Raw genomic sequence first — 12,922 nt, forward strand, 5'->3', positions numbered from 1 at the left:
CTGCTGATGCCTTCACCCACACTGACCTTTCACTCCCCCACCCACTGATTACGCCACTCTCTTGGTCAGACCATTCTCTCCTCCCACCTGGGTCCTCTCGGCCCTCTGACCGCTCCTCCCCAGCCCTACCAACCTCGTTCACAAACATCCGTCCGATGAAACGAGTTTCAGCTGCTGCCTTCGCATCCACCTTCATCCCCCTCTCCTCCCACTGCAGACTCTGACTCTGCTTTCAGCAACCTCCATCTCGCCATCACTAATACTCTCAACATTCTTGCCCTAGTCATGAGTATCCGCCTGAAACATGCCCACAAGTGTAACACCTGGTACGACTCAAAACTTTCAGCCCTGAAACGCAAGTGCAGAGCTGCAGAATGGAAGTGGCAGACCTCATGCTCACCCTCTGACAAACTGGCCTGTCGTCTGTACCAAAGGCAATACCGACTCTCCATTCGCATCAAGAGAAGGGCCCACATCCAGGCTGGCATCTCGGGTGCATCCAACAACATTGCTGAACTCTTTAAAATCTCCAAGGAATTAGCCCACCCTTCCGCAGTCTCCACTTCACCTCTTCCCTCACAGGCCCTCTGCAATGCACCGGCCACACACTTCACTGAAAAAACTCAGGACATCCTGAGCACCCTTGCATCCCTTTCCCCTCCCCTTGCCCTACCCCCCTGCCTCTGATGGCCTCCCATCACCCCTCTACCTTTCTCTCCTGCTTCTCTCCTATCACACCTGATGAGGTCACCAGAGTTGTCCGCTCCATGAAGGTCTCCTCCAAACAGGTCTCCCCCTGTTCCTCTAGAACCATTAAGGACAATATTGGCTCCCTTGCCCCGGCATTCGCTGATTTCTGCAACCACTCTTTTGCTACTGGATCTTTCCCCTCCTCCATCGAGCACTCCCTTGTGCGCCCCCTCCTGAAAAAAAAGTTCTGCAGACCAGTCTTGTCCAGCCAACTACCGCCCAATATCTATCACCCTGTTCCCTGGGAAACTCTTGGAAAAGTTGGTCTTCCCCCAACTAACCCAGCACACTGAACTTGTTGGTTGCCTACACGACCATCAATCTGGACTCTGTGCATCCAGAGGCACGGAAACTGCTCTTCTGAACACCTGTGAGGAACTGCTTGCATCTCTTGACTCCAATTCTCCAGCTGTTCCCATTCTACTTGATCTCTCCTCTGCATTTGATATGGTCAACCACTCCATCCTCATGAAACGGCTCCACGATACCCCAGGTATCTCAGGGTGGCCACTGGACTGGCTGACCTCCAACCTCAATGACCGTCCATCTCAGGTTATTGTGGGATCTTTGTCATCTCCACCCCTATCCCCAACTGTGGCGTCTCGCAGGGATGCAACCTTTCTCCCTGGCTCTTTAACACCTATCCTGCTCCACATGCACACCTCATTTCCACCTTCTCCCCCAACTTCCAGTGTTATGCAGACGACACACAAATCTTCTTCAAACTAACCTCTGTTCCTCTCCTTACTTCCTCCATCATTCTTGACTGCTTATCTGCCTCCAGTCCTGGTGTACTTCCAATGATCTCTGACTCAACGCCAGCAAGACTGAGATCCTTCCTAATGGGACTCTAGCTCCCTCTTTCTTCCCCTCACTCTGGCCATCTTCTATGGGCTCTCCCCATCTCCTTCATCAGAAGCCAGAAACCTTGGGGTCATCTTTGACTCCTCTCTTTCCTTCATCCCTCACATTCAAGCCCTTGCAAAGAAGTCCCACTTTCAACTCCACCTCCTCAAAGGAATTCTTCCTTTCCTCACTTTACCCAGAAGCTCAAAGTCTGCAGAGCTCTGGTACTCTCTAGGCTTGACTACTGCAATAGCATCTTCCATAATCTACCCTCTTCCTCTCTACAACCCCTCCAGCTAATCCAGAATAGGGCTGCAAGACTTATCCTTGGCCTCAAGCCCAGAGACCACATCTCTCCAGCCCTAAAATCTCTCCACTGGCTCTCGGTTGCTGCAAGGATCAAATTCACATCCTTCAGCATCATCCATAAGGCTGTCCGGGGCCTGGGACCACACTATATACAACTGGATCTCACTAAATACCCTACCTCCAGATCTTTACATTCCTCCGGCACCAACTCTCTGTGTGTCAAGTGCATCACTAAACAGCAAACTGGTGGCCAATCTCTTTCCTCGCAGGCTCCCTTCTATGCCTCTTCGTCTTGCGCGGGATCTCCTCAAATTCCGGAAGCTCCTCCTTTCCGTCCCCCCTCCTCTGTTAAACACCACAGTTGCTGAGATTGGTGTCTAGGGCCCTTATGTGTCCTCCTGTGTCCTGGCCTTCCACCCCCCAATCGCCTTCAGCCTCCGCCCGCCTCCAGCACTTGCCTTCGCACCCACTGGCCTTTGCCACCACAGGCCTGCACCTATTTATTGGCAGCTGACCACTCTCACCCATTCACTTAAAAGCTGCTTACTGCCTAGCACTTCCCTCATTGGTACACCTTGAACTTGCCCTCCACCCCTCCTCCCTTCTCTCTCTCTCTGCACTTGCACGTTTGGAATGCTCACTAGGCCTAGCAGTTCTGCCACTATCTTTCATTGGTATTTTTTCTTCATTCCCATGTTCCCTTCCTGTTGCCCTGTGGAAGCGTTGAAACACAAATTACTTGATATATAAGCGCCTTACAAATGCACAATAAATAAATAAATAATTTGATTATGAGCGACAGATGGATGTGGTCCATTCGGATTTCAGCAAAGGAGTTTTGTGGTCGGTTTCAGGTCAGCTGTGGCTACCTGAGAGGAGAAAAAGGATGCAGGTCAAGCAGTGCACTTGTAGGGGCGCAAAATGGTGGCAACCAAACGATGCACGTCAAGCAGTGCACTTGAAGGGGCGCAAAATGGTGGCAACCAAACGATGCAGGTCAAGCAGTGCCTTTGAAGGCGTGCAAAATGGTGACAACCAAAAGATGCAGGTCAAGCAGTGCACTTGAAGGGGCGCAAAATGGTGGCAACCAAAGGATGCAGGTCAAGCAGTGCACTTGAAGGGGCGCAAAATGGTGGAGACCGGCGGGGGTCCACAAATATCGAACCACATAAAATACCCAAAATTGCCAAAGAGTGTGAAAAGGCAAGGAAGGGCAACTTGAAGCATGGTATATGACCAGCATTTACCCCCTGGCAGGGGCCTGTACCCAGTCCTGTTGCTTGGGTCGCAAGCTTGACCTAAAGGCATAAGGCTGCATTCTGAGCGAGCGAGCTGTTGGCTGCTCTCAGTCCCCTCCTGTCCATGGCCAACGTAAACATTACTGGCCTTACCTCACGCCGCCGGACCCCTCTCCACTTCCAGTATGTCTGCAGTACTGCAAATATAATGGGGGGCTTCTTGTGGTGCTTCGGCCGTCATGAAAAAATTGCCAATGACTTGTTTTGTCCAGCAATCTAATGACCTTAGCACCTTGAATGTAAACTCAGGCTGCTAATGGCAATAAGGCCCCCAGTGGCAGGCCATAATGACCAGTACTGGCCCACAGACTTTTGTAACGGCCATCACTTCACTAATCCCTTTACCTCAGGCTAATGGGCTGTTTCCAGCCGGCCCGGCCCCCACCTCAGGCCAGGGTCGGACTGGGGCATAAAATTGTCGCGGGCACCAACACAAAAGTGGCCCACAGTTGCAAAGGGGAATTTGTGAGGCTGTTTGAATAGTACCCAAGGAGGAAGTTTTTGATAAAATGTGATGCAAATTGTACATTTTTAAGAATATGTATTCAGCAACACTGGTCAAAACTACTAGCCGCATAGTGAAGTAATTCATCAAACTGGCCCACAATGGCCAAGAAAGTGTCCCACTCTGACCCAAAAACTGTCCCACACAAGCATTTGCCGTTTTTGGTTCAGCCCTGGGCATATTGTCCTATAAACCAGTCCATGCCTGCCTCAGGCTTTATCACCATATTACATACCATTGGAATATTAGTGGGCTATTTTCAACAATGGGTCAGCACAGGGCCTTAATCACTGTTCCAAGGCCTGCTGTTTCTCTCCCAACCTTCTGCATCATTGCTCATTTGCAACAGGCCACCTTGGCAATGCTCTCTCCAAATTGCAAAGCACCTTCTGTCTCCAACTGTTCTCTCTTGTGTTTAGCCTCTTTTGTTTGGGTGATGTTGACATATAATGTCGTTTCAGCTCTGGCGGGAGGTATGTAACGGGTGTTATCGTCCCTTACCCTCATTAGTTACCCTCATCTCTGCCCGCAGCGCATAACTCTGTTGCGGCCTCACCTCTTGCTCCCTGGGCTGTCCTGAAACATCATTAACCAGGAAGTTACCTTAAATGGTGTGGGCTATACCTCTGCCCCAGCATCATTAACCAGGAAGTTATCTTAAATGGCGTGGGCTATACGTCTGCCCCTACATCAATACCCATGAAGTTATCTTAAATGGCGTGGGCTATACCTCTGCCCCTGCATCATTAACCAGGAAGTTATCTTAAATGCTGTGGGCTATACCTCTGCCCCTGCATCATTAACCAGGAAGTTATCTTAAATGGTGTTAGCTATACCTCTGCCCCTGTAACCTCCCTGAAGAATGTTTTTGCTCAGTAGGGTTTGATTCTTGAGAGAGGTCATGCAGGCACCCCCAGACCAGGTAAGAGCGTCCGCCATTTCTACCCGTATTCAGTTCAATTGTATAATTGGCACTATATTTACTGTAGGTATTTTTCAATTATAATTATAATAATTGTTCTTTTATAACGTGCTTAATACAAGGAGTGGGTTCTAAGCGCAGGATCTGGATTCGAACGAGTGTTGCATTGTCTTGCTTCCACGACAAACGGGTTGCCCCTGAGCTATCCTTCCTCCCCAAATGACGTCATAATGAGCTTGATGGACTTTTACTCTGCTTTCCACGTGCGGTAAATCCTTTTACCGCATGCAGAAACCTTTAGGGTTTCACCACCCCTATGGCCGTGAGCGCAAGAGAAACACGCAGATATTCAGAAATACTGCATGCAGGGGTTTGAAAGTCCACATATATATTTATTTAACCCCTACTTCCATCCTTATTTGGGGGTGGAAATTGGTTAGGTCCAGCATTGGATCAGGCCGGGAGTTGCCCGTGGTGCGTAAGGTGCAGTGGGGTCCTTAATGACCCCTCTGTGCATTATGTTGGAAAGGGGAGTGAGCAGGTGACCGCCTGGACTGGCCACTATGTCACCCCCTCTTCTGAGCCGGCAGGATATGTCTTTCCCTTATGTGTAGGGATATGTTTGCGCCTTCTCGGTTGAAGCCCTGACTCAGACCTCAGATAATAACTTTGTTGATATTTTGAACCCCCCCATCCTTAACTCTCACCCCCATCCTTAAAAACAAACTATGACCTGAAGGCCCACCTCTGTAAGGGTATCATCAAAGCCAGGAAAATAGCCTCAGAAGTCTTCAAGATTTAGAAAGATGTCAGAGTAGATCCCCCCACGCCCCCTCCAGAATGGCCAAAAACGCTGCCTCCGCTACTGGCTGAAAACACACACACACACCGTAGACATGCACACAGTGTCACACTCTGGCACAATATTTAGTAAACAGTTACTTACGTTGCTTATAAGGCAGCCCAGCCCTTGTTCCTCTGTCCACAGCCCCAGCTGCTGAAACTCCAGCGTAGGGCATCCCGCAGAGACCAACCCATGGCGCACCCAATAAAACCACGACACGCGTGTGGAAGTAAAGAAGGATGTAGGTATGAGCATTGTGTTCAGGTAGCGTGCAGGTTGCCTACTGTGGACACTCAGGAATGCGGGGAGAGATTATTTGTGCCACCCTTGTGGCAAAAAGGGGTAGTGTGATAAGGACAACATTCCCTGGACTGAAACGAATGAACCACCTGGCCTCTGGTTTGGAGTCGCTAACGTGGGGTACCCCGACAGGCACTGTCAGCAGTCCATGGGGTGCTCTTAGGTGCAATGAAAGAGGGCCAACCTGTGTGTCCCACGTGACACCTGGACCCACCAAACCTACTTTGCGAGTCCATTCTCCTTCTGCCCATGGTGGGAAGCTGCATTTGGGGCCTGGTGTTGTGCCTAAACGAGTGCAGCAACCCTTCACCCCTGCCTTCCTACAACTGAACTTTTGATTTTTCAATGGCCCCACTCCAATTTATTTTAATATATATCAGATTTTAAACCTGAATCTAGTGACCACAAAAGACCTCCCCCACCTTACCTTTGGATCACTCCTATCTGTGGGTGATCCAGCTCTGTTGGACTTGACACCTGGGGGGTTCCGAAAAGCCTTTTGTATGCAGAACGCGATTTTCTTACTAACAGACTACAATTAAGTTTGCAAAAAACTAAAATGATGTTCTTTGGGAAGGGGAACAATGATTGTGCCTCGTATTCAAATTGAGAAAGAATAGATGCTGTGGGCTGACTCCTGCAATTGTATTAGCTCTCCCCTCTTTCTTCTCCACTCTTTTTGACTGCTTACTCTCTGTTCTCTCCTCCACTCTCCCTTTTCCTATCTACTCTCCTCCTCCCCTTACTTTCTTTCATGCACTTACTCTATCAGAATTGTCCCTGGACCTAATATGATAGCAACCTCGTCTGTCGCTCTCCCATCCCCTTACTGTTCCCCCCCTCCATCCAGCACTATCTGAAACGTTGTCAGGCATAGTACAATAGTCGCTTGTTTTGTTCCTCCCCTCCCTTTCTGCATCCCTCTCCCTCACCTTTTGTTTTTCTCTGGCTCTACTAGAAATGTTGTCAGGCCTAGTACGGTAGTCGCCTGTCTGTTTCCATTTCCTTCAATCTCTTCCCTTCCTTAACTATTTCTTGCAATATCTAAAATGTCATCAAGCCGAGTACGATAGTTAATTTCACATCCTTACTGTTCATGGCCTGTAAGAATGCCATTGTATTTTACCTTGTTCCCTCCCTTGCCTTGAAGTGCTTTGAAACACATTGGGCCTCATTACAACGAGGGCAGTCCCGAAATGAACGGTGGCAGTAAGGGATCGGCACCGTTCATTACGGGCTGCTACATTTCGGGTCTGCTCGTGGGTGGAGGTAAGGACGTCTGGTCCAGACCAGACGTCCTTACCGGGACCCGCAAGCAGACCAAGATGCTAACAACGGGCCCGTAATTAACGGGCCCGTTGTTAGCATCCTCCCCATTCCCATTGAGCCCTAAGGGGGCTCAAATGGGAATGGGGATGTACCGGGTTCCTGGTCCCGAGAATGGGATTTACCAGGCCTGCCAAAGTCACCATGGCCCGGTAATTCCCTATTTTCGGGACACGGACGGACACGGACACGGACACGGACACGGACCTGGTACCCGGTTTGCGGGTAGCCATGCCGCTAAAAGCGGCATGGCTACCCCCAAACTCGTAATGAGGCCCATTGTGTATAGGCGCTATATAAATAAACTATCATATAATATTACTTGTATTTGCCTCACATTCGATAAGAAAGGAAAATGGGCAACTCATGTTGAAACCACCGCTGAGAAAGGTGCAACTGGGATGCGAGGACAGTGATATTACAAATCCGGTGCACGCCTTCTTAAGAAATTGTTAGAAGTTTATAGGGCCAAGGTAGGGTCGATCTAACTGTATGGGAGTGAGATTTGGACTTATGCCAATTGTCAACAACTAGTAGTGCTACAGAAATACATACTGAAAAAATGAACAGACCTCCGCCAAGAACGCCCAATCATCAAATCCATTTAGACCTGGGGGTGTCAAATATAGCAACTTTGGCTAATCTAGGGTTCACAGCTTTCTTTTGAAGATCCATGATGTTTGATTAAAAATCCAAATATCCAAATTGCTGTGCATAAAAATAGTAAACTCTGAAGCCAAAAAGAAATACACATGGTACAATGAATGTTGCAAACTTTTAACTAAGCAGGGTGTTCATCAAGGGAAGGAGCTACACCTCCCTGATTTTAGAAAGGCCAGCTGATGGAAAGTGCTCCCCTGCAGGGCAGGGTAGTGTACAGGGAAAAGGTGGCCAGACTATCCTCTGTTAGTGCTGACGGCCCCTAAGGGAGAGGGGAATCTGATTTGTACTATAAAATGTTACGATAAAGGCTATGAGATGACTAAGATCATAATGGGTAAATACACCATTATATGGGAAAAATCCGGGAACAATATTCTATAATTACAGTATTATAATTATGTTTGTGTCCGAGGCGTTTGTTATTTTTTCTTCTTTTACACGGGCATTGGATAGAGATACCCCCTCCTATTGGCTGTTGGTAATGCTTGCAACCCGAGAGCTTTTACTAAAACGGACAGGTGCTAAAGAACTGTTGGGGCAGCACTTTTGGAAGCTCTTGGGGGACACTGGGTGAAGGCCACCTGTACCCCAATCTTGGATTGTATTGGCCTAAACCTGCTTGGACAAGGGGGCACTATTCTCAACCGGATGTGCGTCAGGGGGCGTTGTCCCCACACCTGAGGAGGATGATACCGGATATTGTCAGAATAGTTTGACTGACCCGGAAGTGAAGAGCCACACGGTCCCAGGAGGATAGATGGAAACTGAAGACGGACTACGATTGTTTACAATGTGGTTTATTGTGCTTAAAGGGGGGCAGGGATACCTAAATGGATGTACAACCAATGTAAGGAGACAAGACTGTGAGGGGATCTGGTGGGTTGGGTTATTAGTTGGGGCTGTGGGCTGATAGGATGCTATCTGTTTCTACTGGTTGCAACCTGTAAATATACATAGTCTTGATTTGTCTATTTGATATGACTCCTCAGTCCTTTTGTCTGATTTTTACATTCATATCTCGCTTAGGTTGTATAATACAGTGTGGTTGCCCTTGGAGATAGGCGGGGAGATATGTAAAACCAAATCACATGATTGTAGGAGAAGCATGCTGATGATCAGGCTTAACATGCTCCAATGAAATGCCTGTCAACATTGGGAAGGGGGGCCTTTGTCACCGAGATGTAACTGTGAAATGGGAGTCGACGAAGATGTGGGCCATTTTTTGTTAATAGGAAATATATCGCTCTACAGACAAAGCGTCTGAAACCGGACTTCTTGAAGTTTAAGATTAGAACCGACGCAGAAGCATTGTTTTTAATATTGAATTGTAATGATCCCAATTTTATTTTTTATTTGTTTGAGTATGTTATAGAAGCATTGTCTCGCCGGGATGAACTATCTGGAAGCTGTGCTTTTTAATTTGATCTGCTTAATATTAGTGTTCTATGTATTGTGAGGGGTCAGAAATGCAAGGCGGACAACTTGACAGAGGTTTTTCACAAGAAACATTTTATTAACTTATAAGAATGTGATAAACACCTTGCTTTCCCTAACCTACCAAGGGTTTCCCTGCCTATGAACTAGTCAAAGTCAACAAAATAATTATAAGAAGCAAATACTCTCGGATGGCCCTTCCAGGATTAAGGTAGAATTTCCAAATAAAAGTTCCAATGGATAAAGTTCATTCCAATAATAAGGTTCTACTTCAATAGGTAACACAAAAAAGGTTCTTCCCAATAGCCAAGTTCTGCTACCAACACAAAGTTCCTTCACTCCTGGAGGGTTTTCGCTTGGTGTTGCGACTGTCTTACAATTGAACAAAGTTCAACGCTCTTCAGCATAAAGTTCCCACAGGCTATTGCTTTTCTTTTTCAAGCCAAAGGTCTTGGTCTTCAATGGTGTAGTGAATATTTCAATATTACTTCTCTTCTCTGAGAAAAACAACTACTACACACTTCTTCTTTATTCACAAAACTGTTTAAAACAGGATGGTTTTATCACAGTTCATCAAACACGTTGGTGATCTTTCCACTTTTTCTCTTTCTCTCCATCACAACCTTTCACCACAATGCAGTACTTCATAGGTCTTCTTCTTGGTTCACTAACCTGCCAGGACTACCACTAACAATCTTTTTTCTTTTTTTTTTGTTTTTTATTTGCAAACGGGTTTTAAAAGAAACCTTTCCACTAAACGAACAGTAAAAATATGAATACGAATGAAACCAATTCAATTTACAATTCAACAGTACAATCATTTACATAACTCATTCCTCAGGAAAATTCCTTCTATCGATTTCCCAAAAAGTTGCCCTCACAAATTCCAACATCGTAAGGGTCAAGGAAATCTGTTTACCCGGCATTAGGTTATCCCACATCTCACTCAGAGATAAAGTCTGATAGTCACAGAAAAATGTCCCCATCAGATTAGTTCTAATATTCCTTAATCCCGGGAATAGCATAATTAAGTGGTACAAAGTCTCTGGTGACTCATAACATAATCTGCAACCAAAGATTTGGATCTTTCCTAACTTCCAGTCTCTCTTTGTAGGAAACATGTTCAGGCATAGCTTCAAACACTGATTATGATGAAAGTCCGAAGGATATTTTTTCAAGTAGCCCAATGTTGTACCACGCCTTCTGAGGTCTGTAAAGCTCTTGCCATAGATCTTATACTTGTTTTTTGCCTCCAGCGTCTCGATCCAGTCCTGATCTTATAACTTCCGTTTGACGTAATCCGGATTCTCCAGTAACAATTCTTCTGTCAAACACACGCTATCCAAATCTCCCTTGCAGATATCACTCCACTCCACGAGAGTCTGTTCCTTTCCGAGTATTATAATTTTTTATTATTTAAAGTGTTTGCAAATTCTTTTACAAAAAATTCTTACATCCCTCATGAAAAAAAAAATAAACAATCCTAAAAGTTCCTAAGAAAGGAGAGAGAGGAAGACAAAAAGAGCACCCAAAGAGCTCAATTTGTCCTTTTTAGGCTCTTTGGGTGACTCCTGTGGGTGTTTATTCACCTCCCCCTGACAGTAGAGGTCTGGTTCCAGATCTTCTTTTGAATGTACCGATAGATCCATAAGGTCTACGGAGTCATTACCTGAGTGTTCAATCGCTCAACAAGCCACTGTATGAGTCTTGCTTAAATCAACACGGAGGGCTTTAGACGTAGGTGTAGCGATCAGTTTTTTTTATCTCTAGTTCGTGCTAGAACTGAGAGTGCCCTTTCATCTTCACTTTCGTCGGTCTGATCGACAACTGAAGTAGCGGGCGGCGATTTCTCCACGAAAGTTACGCTCCTTGATACTGATCCTTTTGCATTCGTTAGAGGCAAGAATACTGGGTATATGACATCTTTGAGAACGTTCTGGTTCTGCGATAGGGGAGGGAGCGTTTCTTCAATTCCCTGAAATTTTGTGTCCCCGTTCAACTCCAATACAATGCATCCGTTTGACCTTGTTTTTTTTAAGTTTGCTTTGGGAAATTTGCGTCTTTTTTGTCTATTTTCCGTTTTTCCCTGATGTCGCTTGTTGATGATGTTTAGAGTGTACTTTTCTTAGTAGTTTTCACGTTACGTTTACTCAGAGAAACCACTTCTTCTGTACAATTGGCATTTCGGGCCAGTACTTCAATAGATTTCATCTCCTTCGTCAATGGTGATTGAGTAGATCTTGATAGCAGGATCCAATTTTCTGTTTCTGTACTTTGATCTTTCGTTTGAGTTTTACTGGTCTCTCTGGTGGGTGTCGTTTTATTACATGCATGTTCTTTTTGATTTTCACACGCCCTGATGTACCGTTCCAGATAGGTCATTTTCGTATGTGTCATTGCAATAAGTGTAGAATGGTCCTTAAGAGTGTCGTTTATCCCCTCATAAAGTTTTGCAAACGGCACCAATGAAATAGTAATGGTTGACATCAGAGCCATCAGTTCCGGCTTTTTTGAAGATGAATCCTTCTCTGTCAAGTCCGACAGTCTTGATGATGGTCGCCTTCTTGAAGATAGATTTGATGATGTGTTCCCGGAGTCCAAACTACTGCCAGTTCTTGGCAAAAAGTCATTAGACTCACTTACCGAGAGCCGTAATGCATCTTTGGGTGCTGGTGGATTCAAATGTACTTGTTACTGCGAAGTGCCTTCCTTTGTTGGGTCTAATAGAGGCACTGTCACTGGAACTTTATCCATAGCTACTGGGGGAGTCAGTTTGTCCTGCACACTGCTCATTTTGGTACTTTGCTTTGATGATGGAGTAATGGTTTTATCAGTCGGTGACGGCACAGGGAAAGGTTGTTTTTGCAAGTTCGTCTTTTCAGCGGTAACTTCCTTAACAGTTGGTTCCAAAGCTGCCTCAGAGCCTTTAACCCCCTTGTACTGCGGGGCATCCGGATATATTTTCACACTGCTGTTCTCCGGGCAAGACTCCGGTACATTGGTCGTTCCTTGACGTTGTAGGAGGCACAGTTGCTCGTTAGGGGGATCTTGCTGTTTATTCTTTTCTAAGTCTGTGCCATCCCATGAGAAGACTTGAGGGAACGCCTGATTCCAGATTGGAGTTAGTTCCGCTCCTTGTCGGCTGAGTCTTCAGGTACGTTCTTTGGCTTAAGGTTAATTTTTTTGTAGATTCTTGATGTTTTGGTTTCATTGTCCATTGGTCTATGGGGTGGCTCCTTTTTTTAAAGAATTACTGGCAGGGATCCACGTGTTTTTCCTTTTTTGTTCATTGGTTTGGCTGTCTTCTTTTGTGTTGAATGAGTTTTCCTTAGGGACAATGATGTTTGTTTTTTTGTAAGGGTTATTGTTTTTTGGTTAGTTTGAAGAATTTCCACATCTGCCGAGTTTAAACATTTTTCAGGCTCTGTGATAGCATCCAGACGTTCAGTATGTTCAAAAACGTTGTTTTAAAAATTCAATGTCTCTTTAAGAGATTCTGAGTTGTTGGTGAAGTCAACACAGTGCGAGCTGACCTCTATTAAGCTTGATGAAGGACTCCCAATTTCCTTCGTTTTGGGAGTAGGGTGAATATCGATTGTCACTTGTAGTTTATTGATACATTGTGAGTCCGAAGCCAAAGTAAGTGACAGGTCACACACCCCTGGGGCTACAATACCCGAGGCTTCATGCGAGCTTGCTGGCGATTGCTCAGCACACGCCACTTG

The sequence above is a fragment of the Ambystoma mexicanum genome, chromosome 10 (assembly GCF_040938575.1).
Source record: "Ambystoma mexicanum isolate Mex_15411 chromosome 10, UKY_AmexF1_1, whole genome shotgun sequence".
NCBI lineage: Eukaryota > Metazoa > Chordata > Amphibia > Caudata > Ambystomatidae > Ambystoma > Ambystoma mexicanum.